The sequence below is a fragment of the Aethina tumida genome, chromosome 3 (genome assembly GCF_024364675.1).
Source record: "Aethina tumida isolate Nest 87 chromosome 3, icAetTumi1.1, whole genome shotgun sequence".
In the NCBI taxonomy this organism is placed as follows: domain Eukaryota; kingdom Metazoa; phylum Arthropoda; class Insecta; order Coleoptera; family Nitidulidae; genus Aethina; species Aethina tumida.
Window position 1 is genome coordinate 27,975,170 of NC_065437.1, and position 20,946 is coordinate 27,996,115.

Genomic DNA, 20,946 nt, shown 5'->3' on the forward strand with positions numbered 1-20,946 from the left:
GTGTAAAAAAGAAGAGAACCCCCAGATACTGTATACTGCGATACTGTATCATTAGGAAAAAGTTTATTATATTGAATTGTAGGTATATATTTTTGGATAATACTTACCAAATATAAACATGATTGCACCAAAGATATTTTCTTCATGAGATATTTTAGAAAAAAACATTGTTTAGATTTTTTTTACAGAATGTGTTCTGACTGTTCTTAAATATTGACCACCTGTATTAGAAACACCTTGTATATTTACTAATAGATAATTTCCGGCATATGGCTGTCCTTGATTCAATTCATCTTTCAAAGTCCATTTTTAGCCAAGTTTGTTCAGTTATTTGGTTGGTTAAGTCAATATTGAGTATTTATTATTTTACACAACATAATAACAAACTTTTGTTTTTTATTACAGTTTAAAAATTCAATAAGAATCTCACTACTTATAATTACATTGCTTTAAGAATAACTTGAATTAATTTATTTTATTTTGTACATGCTTTGCTACAATCAACAAAAGAATTTCAGATTTATATTCTTTATCACAAACCATATTTATAATAGAACATTTATAAAAGAAGGTAATTAATAAAACAACAGCATAACTCATGAAATATATTTTTACCTTAATAATTTCATTTTAAAACTCGCTCGGTTTTCCATGTATGAAATGTAATCCATATTCATTACAAAAGAGCAAAAAATCGTTGAGCTATGTAAAGTGATGAATATTCATTATAGCGTGGGTCATTATGGCTTTGGGTGACATAGATTGTGATTCCACCGACAAGGGCAATAAGTGGCGCTTTTATTAATAAAAAAAGCCAATTGAAACCATAATTGAGCAATATAGCTCCACAATATTAAAGAATAAAAACAATTTTAATTTTGTAGAAATTGTTTCTGTGATCAAAGGCAAATGCATATTTTTTAATTCAGACGTCAATTACGAAACTCCTGAACTAATAATTGTTAATTCATCCGCAAATCCCGGCCGTTAATAAAGGCTGACCTAAATTTATATTGGAAATTAATGGGAATTATGCCGTGGTTATCGTTCATTCCTTTTTGTTGTCGCAAGTTAATTATTATGTCATTGTTTCCACACCCATCGCAATTTGTTTAAACAACATCGATTTTATCTCACTAATGAAAAATAAACAATCAACCACGAGAAAATTATGAAAATCCAAACCGTTGTGCATGTCACTCTCATCCCACGCTAATTGATTTTATATTGAAAATATAAAATTGATTTTAAACCGAAACAAAATAACGTTTCCGAATTGGTCTCACGTAATCCACCAAGAAAAAACCCTTAAAAACAACACGAGTCGTAAAATTTTAACAGCTCGAAAATGCCTCGACGTCGGCAAAAGGACGAGACGACTATTCAGTTTCTTTCCGTTAAATCCGCCAACATGACATGGCAAATATAAAAATTGATTCGAAGCGAAATTCCATTTTCCGTCGCACAACAACTCCTCAGTTATTGCTCTAAGTTGCTCTTACGGCAAATATAAAAATAAGGCAGCTTCGCTTTGAAAGTTTAAGTCGTTTTCCGATGTATTAAACAAGCGTTCCGGCATTATTTGTTTCCTTAAAAACATCGCCTCGTTGACTCACTTGTACGGAAGTTATTTTATGTCAAGATGGTTTATTTTCGATTACGTCGCTTTTGTTGGGGCTTAATGAGTTTATGAACAGCAAAACTACGGTTCTAAAATGAAAAACGGTTATTTCCCAAATTTTGAAAAAAAAAAAGGAAAAAATTTGTCTCTATTGATGTAGCCATTGCTTATATTTATTTTGAAGGGTTGAAATAATCATATTTTTAGAAAGAATAAAAATGGTTAGGTTAAATTTTCTTTATTGTTAAAGTCTGGCTCTAGCAGTCATAAAATTAATTATAATGTAAATTTAATTTAGAAAACTTCGACTAAATTGATTATTACAAAATTTAATACAAACCCCTTTATAATTACAAACTGATTATAAAATGCCACAAACAATTTACCAATTAAGCTTCAATATCCACGGGAACAATAGTTTTTGTCACTAAATTAAATTTGATGTGCGCCAAAATTTAATTTGATAATTCCCATCGGCAAAAGTCGTCGTTTACGTTCGTTTTGTTTGATGTTCAAAGGAATTTTATATTCTCTTTGTGTGGAAACATTGTTTAAATTAATTTGCTGTCGCTGTCGAACGGTACAAAGCCGTAAACGCTGGACATTACTGCTGTCGCGATCAAAGCCGCCAGCACAAAGAGGACTCCAACTATAAAAAAGGCATATATGAATCTCTCGCCAACTATTAATTATTGCATATGTGAGACCGTTTATTCGTTCACTATGCTTTTATTTTATGTATTTTCATTGGCAGCCTCTTCACTCCGGTCGCATCGTTTTGTAACCAGATGTTTGGAACGTAATCAGTAATTTGTGACTTTAATTAAAGATTCTGGTAGCTATAATAGATCTGTTGCTTACTAATTTCCTCTTAGGCGAATACGATTTAATACAAGGGAATTGCGGATTGATTTCGGCAGGATGGAAACGGTTCATGGTGCAACGTGGCTAATGTTGAAGGCTCTTTGTGCATTCGCCGTTCATCACAACTAATAATCTTGATCAAAGCACAAAGGCGCAGCTTCGAGCGTCGGGAGCTGGAACAGAAGTGTGAAATGCGAATTCACAATGTACAGTTTCTATAGAAATATTTCGCCATATATCTTGATGGAGTGTTCCATTAAATGCTAATCGTACTTTGAAACGATTGAAATTTACAAATATGTCATAATATAATGAACAAGTGGAATGAGATTGCAGAAATGAGGGAGGATGAAACATTCATAATTTAATTTAATTTTAATGTTCTTCAGCCCCTTGTACAATATAGCTTTGTTTTCTACCACTTAAAACACTTATCTAGGTGACAAATAGAATCACTTAGATAGAATGTTTTAAACTAAAAACTAATTTATAACTTATTCTAAATATACTTGTTTTTGTGAATTCGTCTATTTTAAATTTATTTCTAAGAATATTATTAAGTGTACGAATTAATTAACGTAATAGATTGCTGAAAAGGTAAACAAGTTGAAATTAATTCCATGAATCTTTCTGAATTAGCAAAAAGAAAATATATTGAAGTCATTAAATACCGGAAATAAAATTGACTACAAGACGGTCTAAATAAAAATAGAGTGTTTAAAAACAATTAATAATTATTCCAGTTAAAATTAATGTTCATCCTGAAAATGAAATATTATCAGTAATAAATTCAACTAATTATAGAAATGCTACAATAAGAATTTTATTTATTTTCCTATAACTAATTAACTTAAACTAGACAGCATTAATTATAATAATTATTACATTTCACGTTAATTAAAAGGTCACGTTCTTAACAATTTGTATTAAAATTGACGATGAAAATGATTTATCGGCAAAATTTTACACTAAAAAAGAAACTCGAGAATGTGCATTATAAAACTTATTCCACATTTTGATTCATATTCCATCTGCAGCCCACCTCATGTAAAAATGACGCAAGTTCTAATACTTATAATACGCCGTACCATCAACTCATGCAAAATTCAGCACATTACTGAAAGTTTTTCTTATATACATCACATGTTTCGTCGATGCACAAGTGCACTTCTTTAATATTTATGACGAACGATTGTTTTTACTGAGGTTAGACAGGATAATTCCCGGGGAATTGTGTAACTCGGATGTACGAGAAATCGTAAATGTTCTAGTTAAGTATGTGGGGAGACCATAAAGGAATATAGTCTGCTACTAACAGACACTCAAAGAATTTTAAAGAATTTTATTCTTTTCTTCGTTATAATATAGTATCATCTTTGCGGTGATATACACTGCATGTCTTTTGAAGTAGATAAATTATATTTTCTAGATTAAATAGAATAGAATTTTGGCCAATAATATTGTTTAAATATTAGCAGCTTTAGACGGTCAATATTTTAAATTTATTTATACCAATTTACTTAATGACATAAAAATAAACAAACAACGATTTTTTCTTCTTCATTGTTACTTCTAAAAAATGCATTTTATGGAAATGAACACATTTTTTTGAAGATTTTGCCGTTATAATTTGAAATTTTGAATATGCCAATCTGAGTTAACAATAAATAGCTTAAATGTATAATGTCTCACAAAGTGTAATAAGTCGCATGACTAGAAGAAAGCCCACATTCTCTATATTCAGGCTTTGTGCAGAAGAATCACTCTTAGTCTGTCTATCATCAGAAGAAGGTTGCATGAAGCTGGTTTTAGGGCCAGAAGACATTTCCGTCCCTTTCTTAAGGAACTGGAATGAATCTTGGTACATCATGTAGCAGAACATGGTTCCAAATGTTTCTTTGGAAGTAGATCTGTGTGGGTACTATCCTTACACTCGAAATTACCAACCTCAAAATTTGGAAGAGCTGTTAGAGAAAAATATCCCAAGGAGACTGGAAGCTAATTGTTCGTAGAACAAGAGGCTAGCTACCAAGTACAGATTAGAAAAATGTAGTTGTTAACTATTTTTTTATTTAAATTAATTTTATTTTATTAATTTCTCAGAGATTTTGGTTACATTAATTTTATTACAACATATTTGTTGCAATACCCATTACTATTCTGATTTTAGAAATAATTTAATTATATTTTGAAACTTATGAATCGTTTTTTATTTTTATGTGTTTTAAATTCTTTGTTTTTATGTTTCCGGAGTCGATAAATGGTATAATTCAATTAATTGTAAGACTTTTGGAAGTTGATAAAGATCACAAAACAACCTTTCAGTTTTATTAAAAACGTGCCTGGCTTTTCGATGAAGTTCATACGTTGGTAGATGATGCAAATCCACTGACTTCAGCGCAAATGAACTGAAACGAGTATAGTCTATTCAGTTTTCAATTGAAAATTATAATTAACCACTAAATAGATAAATTGATTGAAATTAGAATATTTTTGGATTCATCCAAATTATTTATATATAATTTGTAAGTAAAACAACAATGTATTAGCTACTAAGTAATCAAAATTCTAGATTGTAAATACAAAATTTAAACAATGTTGAAGAATTAAATAATGAAAGTTTATAACCACAAAAGCAAATTGCGTTTATCTTGTAGAAACGTAATGGCCATGTGCAGTTTACCCAATTAAATTCAGTTTGAATAGCGCCATTGTTACATGTGGTAGTTGTGTTGTATGTAACCAGTTCGGGGTGTTTGTGCTAGCCTAAATAAAGACATCTCCCGCCCTCCGTTACCATTTGCGCCATTCAAATCACGTATTTAATATACAACAGTACATCGAACATTAAACGGAAAGCCCGACACGATGACGACAAATCCAGTGGAAACCGGCATAATTGGATTACGACTTTTTGCCTGTCCAGACAATCTCCATGCACGGAACGCAAAAATAAAACAATTTAACACTATGACAGTCACAGTAATAAGCCGTGTATTGATGAAAAATGATACTAATGTCGGGGGAGACGTGACGAAACATGTGCATGACAACGAGCCGTAGCCAGACGCAGTGGCTCAATTCCAAGTTCAGTTGCATGTTAATGTTGGTGGTTCTTTTTTGTGTCGAGAGGCTTTATGCATGGCACTGCTCACACCCTAACGTAGTTGACATTATTTGAGGTAAATGAAAATATATGTATTCATATATATAATACTAGTATATTGTATGTATTTATGTTAATGGTGCCAGTTCTTCTTTGTGTCGGGGAGATTTATAAAAGGCACTGTTCATGCTCTAATGTATTTGATGCTATTTGAAGCAAATGGATTCATAAATATAACAGTACATTGTATATATTTATGTTGTTGTTTAGATAATTCCAAATTTAGAGTTAATGCCCTTTAGGGCTTAGGTTGTTAAGAAAGTTAAACTTTATTAATCGAAATAAGAACTATTTGAGTTAATACATTTTTGCTGACGAGAAACAAGCTTATTTATTATACCGGTGGAATAGAGCTCAGAAGTTCTGGAAGCGACATCGTTGAAGACTTTTTGGGCACCATTTTGATTTTTAAAGCGTTAAAGTGAGTATGGCTGATGAGACAGACTTTAGAACCCCAGTTCGTTCAACTTCTGTAATGTCAATTGCATGACGTGTGAGCGAGCATTGTTATGAAGAAGAATTGGACCTTTTCTGTTCACCAATATTGACCACAAACGCTGCAATTAAAGATATATTTCGTCGATTTGGTGACAGTACTTTACCACAGTTATTATTTCACTGAAATTTAGGAAGCTGTAATGGACTAGACCGGAAGCAGACCATCAAACGCTATGTTTGGAACCATCATCGATCGGTTTTCGGCCATGTTGAAGTGGAACAAAAGAATTGAACAAACTTACTTCTTATTCATACTTTATTAAAAGATATGAATAAATGGCCAAATGATTTTTAATAAAACCTCACCTCACATCACACGTTAAAAATTTGATTGAATATTCCTTATTAAGAAACCAAATCATGATAAACACAATAAGTTACTTGTCAAACTAACATAAGACAAGTTACTATAGTATCTGAGATATGTAAGATATATAAATTTGATACACAGCTGTTCATATTAATGTACAATATAATCTGTAACATTTTAAATCTACTTATGTAAAAAGCAATTTTGTATGCAAGAAGGTTTATTCCATTAAATTTTAATGATTCCCATGTTCTATACTAGATTAAAATATTACAAAAAGTCATTCATTTGTGCAAAGTGGTGTCATAAACTGGCTGGAACTCGTATTACAGCAATTTGGTAAGTGTCCGTAGTCTCAAACCATTAACAATTGATTACCATTCCCAGTATTTCATTTTCTTTACTGAATAGACATAATATTTTTTATAATAGTTTTTAGTCATGTTAAAGCCTCCAAGGAACGACATAATATATTTGTTAAAATAGGGGAAAAAGATCGATGTTTATGTTTCAGTTTTTATTCCACGTAGTGACGACTGATTACTGTTTGCAACAAAGCACATAATTTTAAATTACGGGCTTGCATATAAGAGAATTTTCTCGTTGAACCTCCTTATTTACTTCCCCACACCATACAAGTGACAAATACCATCCGCTTCGTGTGCTTTCATCATCCTCCCAGCTACAATCGGAAGACAATCGATGTCGACATGGTGGTTGTATATTTGCCAACATCTACGCAAACAATTCGATACACACTATCCGGGTGATTGTCACACATGAACCGTCATATTGGAAAGCAGACACTCAAAGGACGTACCAATACCCAGATTACATGTGGTGACAAGTCTTTTTCTACTTGGCCATTGGTAATGTTGTTCAATATTTACTTGTTACTTCAATGGTGTAAAGTAACAACCCTGTTGGTTTATGTAGTAATTATTGCAAATCATAGAGTAAACACAAAAAATTCATTGTTCCATGAGTATTTAAAATAAAAAAATGTGTAAATTTTTTCCAATGTATTGTTTATAGATTTCAAATGGACATGTTTGATTTCCAAAGAAATCTTTTCAAGTGCTTTATTATAATTAATCAATTTCATTTTTTGCAGTTTTAATCTAAAATTTATTGCCTAGTATTTACAAGCTCTAACAACTCTATATTGGGACAAAATAAAATGTATGTATAACAGGTATTTCATTTATTCTAATATAGGTTTTTGTAATTTAATAGTATATCCTTAGCTTACTAACATTTAATGAAAACAATGAACAACACAAAAAATAAAATAATCTTTGCACTATAACTTATAAAGAAGAAAAATATGAATTTGGTATGGCAAATAAATATTGGGACAACGCACTATATTTTATGTTTATTATGGAGTCACATCACCTTTCGCTTTAATGACCACTTCATTCCTTTAGGCATTGATTTCACTAAGGACTTGTGGAGTAAATTCATGCCAAATCCCCTCTATTTTGGCCTGGTTTGGTTTCTTAATATTTGTTTCTTTTCATGTTATACAGTTTCAATGGCATTCAAATCAGGCCAATAAAGAACATTGATATTGTGTCGCTAAATCATTTTTTGTGGTTTTGGCTGTGTGACAGGCTGCTCCAACCTGTTGAAATACTTTTCAGCTATTTTGCAGTACTTATTTCTATTTTGCAACGTTTACAGAAACATTAATAATTTCAAAGAATCCTAATCATATAGCCTGCTTACAGCCCTAAATCATAACTACTTTGGAAGACTTGGGTTTTAGGCAATTCTTGTGAAAAGCTCATGTTTATTGCGAATAATTCAGATGAAAAATATGTTTTAAATCAACTCTTATTTTTATGGTAATTTTTATTGCTACATTCATAAATAAATATACAAATTCAATTAAAAACAATGTCAATTGCAGTAAATTGTATAAAATCCGACATGGGAATATAAATTCAGTTCGAATAAGAGACAATGAAATTTAAAATTACCTTTTGCCATGAGTTCGTTCGCAATACCCCGGATAGGCATTATTTAATTTTCGCTTCCTCTATTTTATTGAAAACTCGCTGAATTCCCTCACCGACACCATAAAAAATGCAACGCAAATCCTCCCGTTTGTGTTTTATTACGTTTTATAATTTTATGCCTGTATTTTAAATATTCCATAAAGGTTTATTTACACATCCAAGAGTATTGATGTTTCGTAGTCCTTAGGCGTAATTGCATCGTTCCGTGCACAAAGAACGTCTGCAACAGGCGAAACGGATCGCAACGGACGAAGGTCGAACATTCTTCGGTCGGTCGGTTGCGGCCGTACACGGAGATAAGAGCCATTAAATTGCATCGAACACATAAAATCCGATTATTCAAGATGAACCGGCCTCCCTTCGCGTAGCAGCTCCGGGCGCACAAAAGAACTTCGGAAGCGCGGTGTAATCGAAATGCCCTCTCGCATATTTTATTTCTGCGCCGGGCGAAATCCGTGTCGCGGTTGAGGATGCGGAATGTGGGAGATCGTGATGCACTCGCCGGTGCGGTTTTGTGGGAAAGTTTTCGCGTCTCGTTTCATTAGAAGCGGGATCGAAAATTGTGCAATGATAACTTGTAGTTTTGATACGAAAAGTTTAATATAGTCAGACGTAAATGAGTTAGATACGATAATAAAATAATAAAAATGCTAGCATCAAAATTGCTTTTATGGTTATTATTCTCTCGCTATTTTATTATTATTTGTTGTTCTTCTTACATAAAGGTTTCAAATACACAAGTAGTTACACGGGGTGGTCTACGATGTTACTGCGAGGCAATATTTTGAAAATGATCAGCAGAATGAAAATATTTAAAGGAGTGAGTATTTCCAGATCAGACAGAGAATAATCGACTTAAGTGTCTAGAACTGTTGTTTGTTGTTGATCGATAAAAGCTTCTTATTTATTAAAATTTGAAAAAAAAAATAAGAGTCAAAAGTAGAGCAACTATAAAATAAAACAATCTTACGTATATTTAGCCTTCCTTTATTTAGTATCTAGTAATCTATCCATTATTTTTAATAACTTCTAAATACCTTTTTTCATTGACATCTAAAAATTTAGTATGTCTAATACATCAATTTCTCGACTATCAAAAAAGTACTTAAAGACTGTTCACATCACAAGACCAGAACAGGGCAGACATTGTACTCCACTCCTGTCCAAGATTTTTTTTGAGGCTTTCAACTTTTTGACAATGGTTCTTCTAACTTCTAAACACTTTTTTTTATTGATTTCCGTAACTTTTAAGTAGAATCGTACGTTTTTGAACTTTCGTAGAGTTCATACAAATTTGACAATATTTTGGAATGGATTTTCCGATCAATTCCGAAACGGATACCTCTAGGTATTTTTAACTTTAGACAACGATGACAGACACAGAAATAAATTATAAAATGAAATGGACTGAATATACGGTTTGGTTGCTTTACTTATAAACTTTTCTGAAATAAAAAGTTATATAAAAACTATGTAAATATATATAATATACATATATAAAGGGAGATACGAATTGTTTATTTTTGAAAATTGCTTTTAATTATTAAATGTTGATGTGTGAAGCTTGGGAAAGACAAGACATCAATGCTTTAGTTTTTTAATCAATCACAATTTTGGATTTGTAATATATCCTTGTACATAAATCATTCTTATTGGGTCTACACCAGAGGAACGAAGGGTCACCATAGCAATATGGAACGAACACCATATTTCACTATGGGTAGAACAAAATTTTTGTGTAGTTTTTGTTCCTGTAAGATGTTTAACATAAGCAGAACCATTATTTCTATTCGTCCCCAGTTCTGTCGTCAAGTGAATGTGATTCTAACCAAGTAAAAATTGTTTTAAATTCATACAGAGTAAAAAGTTTATACAATTTTGTTTACTGAAAAACTATAAAAATATATACATTTTATTAAAGAATCAAACTTACTTGATTGACTACTTGTTTAGTAGGCACAACAATATCAGAAAAAACAATATTATTATAATACTAATTATTAATGTTTTTAAGCTTTTGAGTTTAAATGTGATTTGATGAGTTTTCGATGGTTTTCGATATAATTTTGTCCGTTATGATGAAAAATATAAAAAATTGTTCGTAACATGTATCTGATTTATTATAAAAACTACATACAAGGTATAAGTTTGTAGGTGAATTTTGAATGGAAACCTAAGATCTATTGACACATGTTAATAGATTTTATGTATTTCGTTTCCACTTGTTTACAAACTATTAAATCTGATAAAAATTCTTTTTATTCATACTTGAATAGAAAAAAATATTTTTTCTCAACAGAAATGAAGTACATTAAAAATTACAAAAACTTGGAATTTTTTAGTTTTAATTTTCTTTAATTTTAACATTTGTTGTTGAGTTTTTATTTGCGTAAATTATCATATAATAAATTATTTGTGAGATACCATGTATATATGAAAACTTCAATTTGACACTTCAATTCCAGAATTCTAAATAGTATATCCTATAATGCATTTTTACATGACTCATGCTGTAAAGAATAATGTAGTTACATTAACAAAAAATAAACAACAAAGACAAGGTATGTTTTTTTTCTTTTGATGAAAAATGAATTGATAGAATTTTTAACTTTTTTATTCTTTGAGGTATTCAAAAGATAATATGTATGTCACATCCTGGAAATCTACAAAATTTGCAGGATATAGTTAACGGTGGGGATTTTGAGGTATATGAAAAAATTAAAAATAAACATTAATGACTTGATATGCTTCTGATTTTGTCGGATGAAAAATAAGTTGATATGGCTTTTTATCCTTTTCATTCTTTGAGGATATTTGAAACATATTATGTATGTCACAAACTGGAAATCCACAAAATTTACAGGATAGAGTTACTGGTAACCTAGGGATTTTAATGTATATGAAAAAATTAAGGATATAATCAATTAAATAATTATTTTTAACATAACACGTCACAGTTGTTTAACTCTTGCTTTGATATCTGATATAGTAATCTAGTTAACTTTTTAATATAATATTGGAATTTTTCATTCAATAATGTCTGTTATCAGTATATCATTGTTTCATTTAAAATTCTAATCTTACTACATCTTATTCACTATAAATAACTTTTTTTTAATTATCAATCTTTTGTACAAATATCTATGGCAACATATAATTTAAATATACGTGAATAAGTTCAATTTCCAACCAATTTATGGATCGTATAATATAACTCATTAACCTCACACAATACAGGATAATATTTTCACATATCATAAATTAATAATATTAAATTATTCTGTATATTTAATTAAAACTGACTCATAAAACATAATTATAAAATATGAGAGTGACATTTTATTTCTAGTGATTTCTCCAAAATATAATTTTATATTAATTTAATATAATATATAATAATTTAATCAAAATACCTATACCAAACAAAACATGCTTTTGGTAAATATAAAGATATGGATAAATTTTAATATTTGATCATTTTACATGCACTCACGTATTGAAAAGCTGGTAATTTGCATGAAACTGCATTAAATTTGATATTACATGTTGAAATGTTCAATTACCGTAACTTTATTCCCTAAAAGCTAATCGATTACGCCTTTTGAATTCCAATAAATGAATTATTATTCTACATATTTAATTAAAATGCGGACATATGTAAATTAAACATGACATGCTGATTTAAATTACCTCAATAATATATTTATTTATTTGTTTTTAAATAAATTAAATACCAAATACAGGATTATTCAAAATTACTTAAAATTTAGTCTTTTTTTAATATTCCATTATTAGTGCATGAAGTTGTACCTGCGTGAATGAACATAAACAATATTTCATGTGAAGCTACGTTAAATTTCAATAAATCCAAAATTGTGTAGAATGTTCAATAATAATTTTATTGATACAAACCCTTAAAATATGGCTGGCTCGCTTTGAATTAAAATGAACTCATAAATTGTAATTAAAATAGGGTGTGTACGGATTCATTATTAATGGTGTTTATTTATTACATCTGTCTGATTTTATTAAATGTAATTTTTGAGGTACGCATAGCTGTAACCAAGCAATGTTTAAATGAAAAACAAATGTTTGAGTTTAATAAAAACATGCAATACATTCGAGGTATTGCTAAATTAAAGCTCTAGTAAACACGTAACATGTTCCTTGCTAGCGTATAAATGTTGAATTGGTCTAAAAATAGAGTCGCTTTGCAAAAGATTTCCATCGACCTTAACCTACATGCTTTTTCAGTGGGACTTTCTCAGTTAATATTCACAGTTTACTTTTCACTGAGCTCTTAATCATAATGAATACATAATACTCGGCCTTCTTCAAACAGACCTTCGTCTCGGATAATAAAGACCAAAAAATACCTCCTTTTTATTAAAAAAGAAGCACATGTATTTACAAAACACAAAGGTCCTCCATAATTTACAATTGTAAATTCTGTCAAGTTTGTCTTATTTTAATGAACTGTACCCAAGCAATAATTTACAGATGGAGCGTGGTTGAATTGGCGAAACACCAAGTCATTTGTTCCGTGAATATCGTGGCGATTTTTTCCGTTTGTCCTAGTTGGCAGGCGAACGCCTTCAATCCTCGCAAATGCAGGCCAAGTTCAAGGATTCCGTGGCCTTTAATGCGAACAAAAAGCGTTCGGTTTGCACTCCGAGGGGAAATTTATTTCAGCGTTCCGTTTGTTCTGTTCGCTTTGCCGTTCGAACGTTTATCCAATGAATGATTTAACTGCCTCTGACTATAAGTTTTATATTGCCTTTTATCAATACCAATAAAAGTTCAGTTTGCATAAACATTATTGTTTTTATCCAGTAAATAGTACGTACGTAAATGTTTATGTTATAATTTAACATTTGGTATTAAAAGTATTTTATTTAAAATATGTTCATTCTAATTAAACTATATATTTGTTACACTATTGCATTTAAAATATTTTTTGATTAAAAGTGGTATGTACCTAACAACTATATAATGGAACAAATGAATATGTTGCATAATTCATTTTATTTTTAACTATATAATTAGTTAGTTTTCAATAAATATTACCAATCAGAAATACCATAAACAAAATATTTATTCCATTAGCACTTAAGAAAAATATGGTCATTTTATGTGGCAGCTAAATATTGGAACAGTATAAACCAACTGTAATAAAAAAGAAAAATACAAAAAAATTACTATTGGGTTACGAAGTAATGTAGAAAAAAACGTCATTGTTATCGGATTAGACCAATCGTTGCTTTCATTGAACAAAATGGTGCATGGTATAGCCTCAAGTTTTAAAATTCGTATGGAATATAATTAAGCATTATGGTCAAACTGAAAATACTCTGAAAAAAAGGTAAAATTCCGGGTCATCCAAAATTAGTTTCTGAAAGGAATAAAAGAATATTAATAATCATATGCAAATATGATCGAAACATACTTTGAGGCAAATTACAGCTGAATGGAAACTTTATCAGTGGAATATTGTTGCAAGTCAATTCAGAAATGTGGACTTAAGTTTTATAAGGTAGAATATAAAATAACAACTTAAATATGTTTATCATTAAAATTTCGTATTTGTATAGCCAAAAGAAAAGCAAAAGAGGCCTATAAAGTCAAAGCTGCCTTGGACTGTGGTTGGTCCAAGGTAATTTTTAACGATGAATCGAAATCCGACCTTTGGGCTCTTCACAAAGATTGTCTACATGATTAGGATCCTTTGAATTTATTTATGTTACTATGAATGTTGAAAAATATCAACAAAGACTACAAAATAGTCTGCTGCAAAGCATCGAAAAAGTATTTCAACAGAATAGAGGTCCTTGTCATAGAATTGAAACCATAAAAAAATGGTCCTGTATGTAACTCTATGGTGTAAAATGGAAAAAACATTCAGAAACAACCCACTACGGATAGTACCCCAACTCAATAATTGTTAGTAAACTAAGGATTTAGTATTAAATTAAAAAAACATATATTAGAATAAATAATATGTGAAAAACTTGAATTATGCACACATTTTATTATATTTATCATGATTTACTAGATAAACAATCTCAATATCGTCCTATATCAACGAAAAAGTTTTGCAATATCTTGCTCAAAATTCTCATGCAACATACTTGGAAACAGGCCACTCATTAAATTGTAGCTTGCACTCAATACAAATGAGCCTTTTTTGATCATATTGTTACATGTAAAGAAAAAATCATTGATTTACGACATTTCTCGTCGGTCTAGGCAAAAGATTGGGACTGGTAAATTTTGTTAAAAAGGGTCTTAACTCAAGGAAGATTTTATGACTGTAGTGGACTGCACGAGGAATTCTACATATTGATTACTGACTAAGTTCAGATTTCTTCAAAGAAGAGCTTTTTTAATCAATGGAAAAGCCTTATACTTTTCATGACGACACAAGACCACTTATTACATTAGTTAAGTTCTACCTCATTCAGCATATATTTAATTGTATTAAATTCAGAAAAACAACTAAAAAATGAAGAATACCTTTTCTTTAATTCAAGAAGAAGAGTTTTTTTCATGAATTAACTTATAGAACGTTGGCGGAAAATTATTGATTATAATGGTTATTACTTATTATAAAAACGTAAACTTCTGCTATAATAAATTTTAAGTTCTTTAAAAATGAAGGAAGGAGAATATGTTTTAACTAAAATTCATTACGAAGTCATATTTTATTACTTACAACATTCTAACAATGAAAATGAAGGAATGGGAATGCCTGCATTAAAATGGTTTTTATCTGTTAACTGACTGCACTAGCTGCAATGCTTTTAAGAGACTCATTTTTCAACTGGCTAGATTTAATTTATCTTCCTTTAAATGAATCACCTGTGCAAAACAAAAGGAAACTCCGGACAGTTAATTCAATGCTATTTAAAGTTATTTAGAGAGCTGCTTTCATTAAAATCCTTTTTATTATTATTATTTCTATATTTATTTTATTGTAGCTATTTCTCTTTATTAAATAGTAAACCGTAAAGATTTTATTTGGTTGAAGTATATATAAATATATCCTCGTAATTTAAAATTGAACATTTTGTAATAAAAGGACGTAAAAGGATTTAATTCAAATTTTGTTCAGTCCATTTTATTGAATAAATTCAATTGCCAAAATGGTTGTAACTCAACTACTTCCCATCTGATTGTAATCAATTAGATGAATCTTCCTCATAATATTTTTTGTGTTCCGCGCACCCAAATTATCTTAAAATCTGTGAGAGATGAAAAAGAAAATTTCTATTTCAAAAATTAAATGTTGTAAACTACTGTTGATGCATTGGAACTTGTTTACTTAATTAGGAATCTTATCTCATTGAAATTTATCTCGTTTGACCTGTTTGTATTATTTTAGATATTGAATAATATATTATTCGAAGAGATTTAAAAAGACACAACAATTCGTTAAAAATAATTTAATTTAATCGAAACATTTATAAAAGTTAAGTGCTGTTTCGTTTGGATTTTCCAGTTGTACCAGACACTTTTTTTCATCGTCAGTTAATGGTTTTCCGCTTCTTAATTTCTTACTGATGAGGTCCTCATTGAAGCTTCCGTCAGAATTTTGGATATCCAATTTTACTAGAAAGCAATGCAAATATTGTTTAACGGGTGCTGCATCCACTGTTTTGTCGTTGTTTTGAATTTTTTGAAATAATCCGTCGGGCAAATTAGTTTTGTTTTTACATTCGAGAGCGATCTCCTGGATTTCTTTTAACTGAAGGGCAATCGCTGTTACGATTTTTTTAATTGCATCCGTTAGTGCTGATTCTTCAGCAAGTGACTAAAATCATATATGTATAAGGATAAAATTGTATATAATATTATCAAACTGTTTTAACTTACGTATGTACTCACAAAAACCAGGAAAGAGATGAGCATTAACCACTTCATTTTGTTGTTGTTCACTGAACAGAAAATATCTTTAGTCTAATTTATGCTTATACCATAATTCAGATTATTTGTATTAAGTCATATCTTAACTTAAACACTGACTGTGTTTAAAAACATTTTATCATAAACAACCAACAAATACAACAAGTTTGGATAAGTTGTAAATAAATATCAATTCCAATTTTGTCCACATAATTAGATAGTAGAAGTAATTTAATTTTTGCGCCACTCCTAAAAAGACATCTCACTTATTCATATTTTTATTTCTGAAACAAATTTAATAAATATACGGATTTAATAACATACACATGTAAAAAAAATGTGCCCTAGGCCATCATTAATCATTGTTTAACCCCAAAATCCCTAAGAAAGGTTCACGAAAAAAAAAAGGATACGCGTACGGCATCAAGCTCCCGCGAGATAGCATCCGAGCGTCGGTCAGGAGCGCCGCGACGACTGCGAGAGTCGCGACGGCACACGAGCGGAAAATCGAGCGCCGATTAACGGTCCAACGGATCGGCACTGCCGATTCGGCAGAAGATGATGGCGCACCGGGGGACACGGTCGCCGGCGGCAGTACGCGTATGTCATACTGATAGAGTTATCGCTCGCTATCATAAGACACACGCGGCTGTCGCCGACCGCCACGATCAGCAATCACATCCGGGCGGCGTGCTCGTTATTCCTGGACCTACCCTCAGGATACTGGTTTTTGTTATATTAGGATTTCGACGTCTTGGCTACGGTCCCTTATTTTATGAATATGTCAGTGTAGCTGTAAGCTTAGGTCGGGTCATAAAGTCAATATTTAGTTCTGTAAGGATAATATTTAATGTATTGTACAATATATGAGTAATAGTCAACAATAAGTACTTTATTGTGTACACAGTGACAACATTTGGTACAAAGATGCAAAATGAATAAATTTTGAGGGGTATTTGATGAATTTTTGAACTGCATTTTTTATATATTTTTTGTTATATTCTTATAAGGCAGACAGATTTCACTTTTGTTATATTTAGGGAATTCTCCCATCAATTTCAAATAAATTTGACAGAAGACGAATTATTTTATAATTTGGATGTCCAACTCGTTATTAGATTTAAAAAAACTACTGATCAGCGATCAATATATTAAATAATTTACCTGGTTATAAAAATAGAATTTAATTTGGAATAACAATGGTATTTGATTGCTATTATCAGTTACATTAACTGATAAATAATAATAAAGAAAGAAAATATTTTCAAAACTTTTTGTGTTGCTCCAACCATAAATTCTGTAATGTACTCAGATCTTAATTATAATTTGGATATCCAACTCGTTATTAGTTTAAAAAAGCTACTGATCACTGATTAATATATCGAATATTTTTACCAGGTTATAAAAAGTAGAAAATAATTTGAAATAACAATTTGATTACTATTTTCTGCTACATTAACAAATAATAATAAATAAAATTATTATCTCAAGCTTTTTGGGTTACTCCAATCCCAAATTTTGGACATACTCAGGTCTGGTGTCTTGAATTATGGTGTTTGATGGGCTCGCCTCCATTTAGTCGAGTTTTTTTCACATGCTGAATATTTACTGCAACTTGCGAATCCCCTTATGCATTTTATTTATCATATATAATGCAAATTTATTGTCACACACAACCTGGCAACAGCTCACAGGTCATGATTTATCTGGTAGTAAGGTAGATATTTTGTTGTAATTAATATTTATGCTGCATGAGGTTTATAATAAAAATTTGACAAGCTAAGATAAACTGAATATATAATATAAATTACACAGTAAAATTATGAGTACCAGAACTTATAAAAACGATAATAAATGTCAGCTATTTCTTTTATCTTATTTTATATATTAAAAATTTTAACTATAAAAACTAATTATTAAAATAATTTTCAATTATAATAAAAATGCATTTTTTTACTTTTTATTTTGCCTATAAAATTGTAATCAAATTTCGTTATTTACTTAAATATTTATTAACATTTTAATATGCAATTTTGTTTATTATATTTTTAGATATTCAATAAAAAGTGTTTGTTTTAAAATATTATTAAATATGGTTTATATTTCAATTAAACATAAACCATGTGGTGTTACCAAAAATATGCTGCCTTTGTCCGATTGCTTTATATGATAATTTGAAGGTCTTAAATTAAATAGATGTAAAGACATTTTCAATATGTTTTATTTTGATCAGTGATATTATTTGAATATTTGCAGTTCTAGACGGTCGGTACATTAAATATATTTTAATTTTTATATATTTAATAGATATAAAAATGTATAACATTCAATTGATTGTAATTGTTTTTTTTTTGTCCAAAAATGCTTTTTGTATATTTAAATATACTGTTCGGTTCATTTTTAATTTATCAGTTATTAGGACCGTAAAATGTCTCAAAGAAGACATTTTTCAGATTTTGTTGCCGCCATAATTTCAACTTTGGAACATATCAAGGCCAACAACATGAAGATCAAATATATATTATAATGTCTCACAAATTGTTTTAAGTTGCTGTTGGATTCGTTATCGTCATTATGATTATTTCTGAAATTACACATTTTCCACATCCATGTTTAGTGCAAATGTTGGAATGTTAAGTCAGAAGAAGGTTGCATAAAGCTTGTCTTAAACCCTTTTAAACAGGAGGAATTGAATCCCACTTTTCTTTTGAAGATGGTTCTTTAGAGATACAAAGTTGCTTATCACAACTAGTCTATTATTCCATTTGCTCAAGAATTTGGATTTCGCCGTGATCAACTTATAACTTAGACATTGCAAAATCCTTACACTACTTAGACGAAGTAGCCCCCACGTTCACCCTACTGCAATCCAGTTACACAAACGGGACCATCAGACTAATTTATACTCGAAACCAAGCCTCAAATTTTGAAGGAGCATGCTAATGCTCTTAGAGAAGAATGGCGAACTATTGATAAAGAAATTATCCGTTCACTAATTTTGAGTATACCAAAAAGGGTGGAAGTAGTTCGTAAAGTAGAGGAAGGTCAACCAAGTATTTATTAGAAAATGTAGCGGTTAATATTCCGTTTTTTTATTTTAATTAATTTTGTGTTATTAATTTTCCATGGAATATGATTATGATGTTAGTTTTATTACTGGTTTAATAGTTCTGTTGTTGCAGTATTGTTTAATTTATGCAGGAGATTATATTATTCATTAAAACTTGTGAATGTATAAAATGCGTCATGTGTCTTTAGACCAATCTCAATTAAAAAAAAAACAGATTAGTGAAGCTTTGTTGAATGGATTTTAAAGCTAAATTCTGACTATTAAAAAACTAATATCATTATAATGTGACATGTTTGATATTTTGTACATATTTAAAATTAATATGTAATATTTGCAACAAAATTATATCGATGTACACAAATAATTCAAATAATGTTTATTGATTAGTCATTTATATTAATTAAGTTACTTTGAAATTGATAGTTGACAGTAACATATTAGGAATTATTCGCAACAAGTTCTGCAATTACCCTAATGAATTGGAGATTGTTCACTACTGCATTTGTTTCACGTTTTTCCTTTTTTCTTTTCAAATTGTCCTTCTTTTTGACGAGGTACTTTAATTAAAAGTTTAATCAAAGGGTAACGTAATAACTTTCATTACTCCTGCGAACAAACAAACTCGAAATTTATTTTCTTTTATGTACAAGATGGAAAAATTAAAAAGTTACGAATTACACAATTTACAATCTCTTAAAACACCATAGCTTCAACAATTCCTAAATCAATTTATCATAGAAACATCCAAATAATTGACAATACAAAAAATCAGTCAGAAGTTAAATAAAAGAGTGCTTTTTAATCAGTATCGATGAAATGATGCATCAACTTTTTGTATCGAACGTTAAATTGTAACATTTTATTTATTTTATTCGACGTGATTTGTTCACGATCCGATGCGACACAAACGACAACTGGACCTTCAAACTGCTGCACTTAATTGAAATCGATGCCAGGATTAAACGATATAAAAACCCTGGTAGCGATACAATCTTGGACCGGTTCCCATTTGGTTCCGTTCAGGCGGCAATTCGGCCACACACAGAAACACGACTCGCGTTATTCTGGGATGAATGAAAACAAAATGGAATTACCTAAAATTCCCGAACGCAAAGGGATAAAATTGAAGTGAATCGGGGTGAGATTAACGGGAGTCAAAAGAAATTAGATTCTTTTGTGACATGAATGACATGTTAGTATATCTTCACGGTAGGGATAACACAATGTGAATTGTGTGGATTTTTGTATCTCTAGCCTCGGTTCTATGATTTATTAATAATTGTGTTATAAAATAAAGTATATATTGATTTTCTAAAAGGAGTTACTTCATTATTATATGAAATAGGTAGTTTCAAAAGGATTTTATGTATGAAACATTAATATTAATATTTATAAAATCGGTCCAGCATAGAATAAATAAATTTCTGTATGTTTAAGTTCCAATAATTTATTGGAGGAAACAGTGTATACATATAAATACACTTTATTTAA

General features: G+C 30.0%; 1 protein-coding gene and 1 long non-coding RNA gene across 8 annotated transcripts in view; one reads left to right on the top strand and one right to left on the bottom strand.

The window, feature by feature from the left end:
• LOC109596609 (syntaxin-binding protein 5) overlaps window positions 1-20,946 on the top strand; it is a 214,868-nt gene that overhangs the window by 126,142 nt on the left and 67,780 nt on the right. The gene's annotated exons all lie outside the window — the stretch shown is intronic.
• Window positions 15,911-16,866, bottom strand: LOC109604312 (uncharacterized). 2 transcript variants are annotated; one of them, XR_007547645.1, is made up of 3 exons: window positions 16,799-16,866; window positions 16,356-16,432; window positions 15,911-16,293 (listed from the first exon to the last, which is right to left on the bottom strand). It is a non-coding gene; the product is annotated as an uncharacterized LOC109604312 (long non-coding RNA). The 2 variants fall into 2 exon arrangements; XR_007547644.1 differs by lacking the exon at window positions 16,799-16,866 and having other exon boundaries at window positions 16,356-16,627.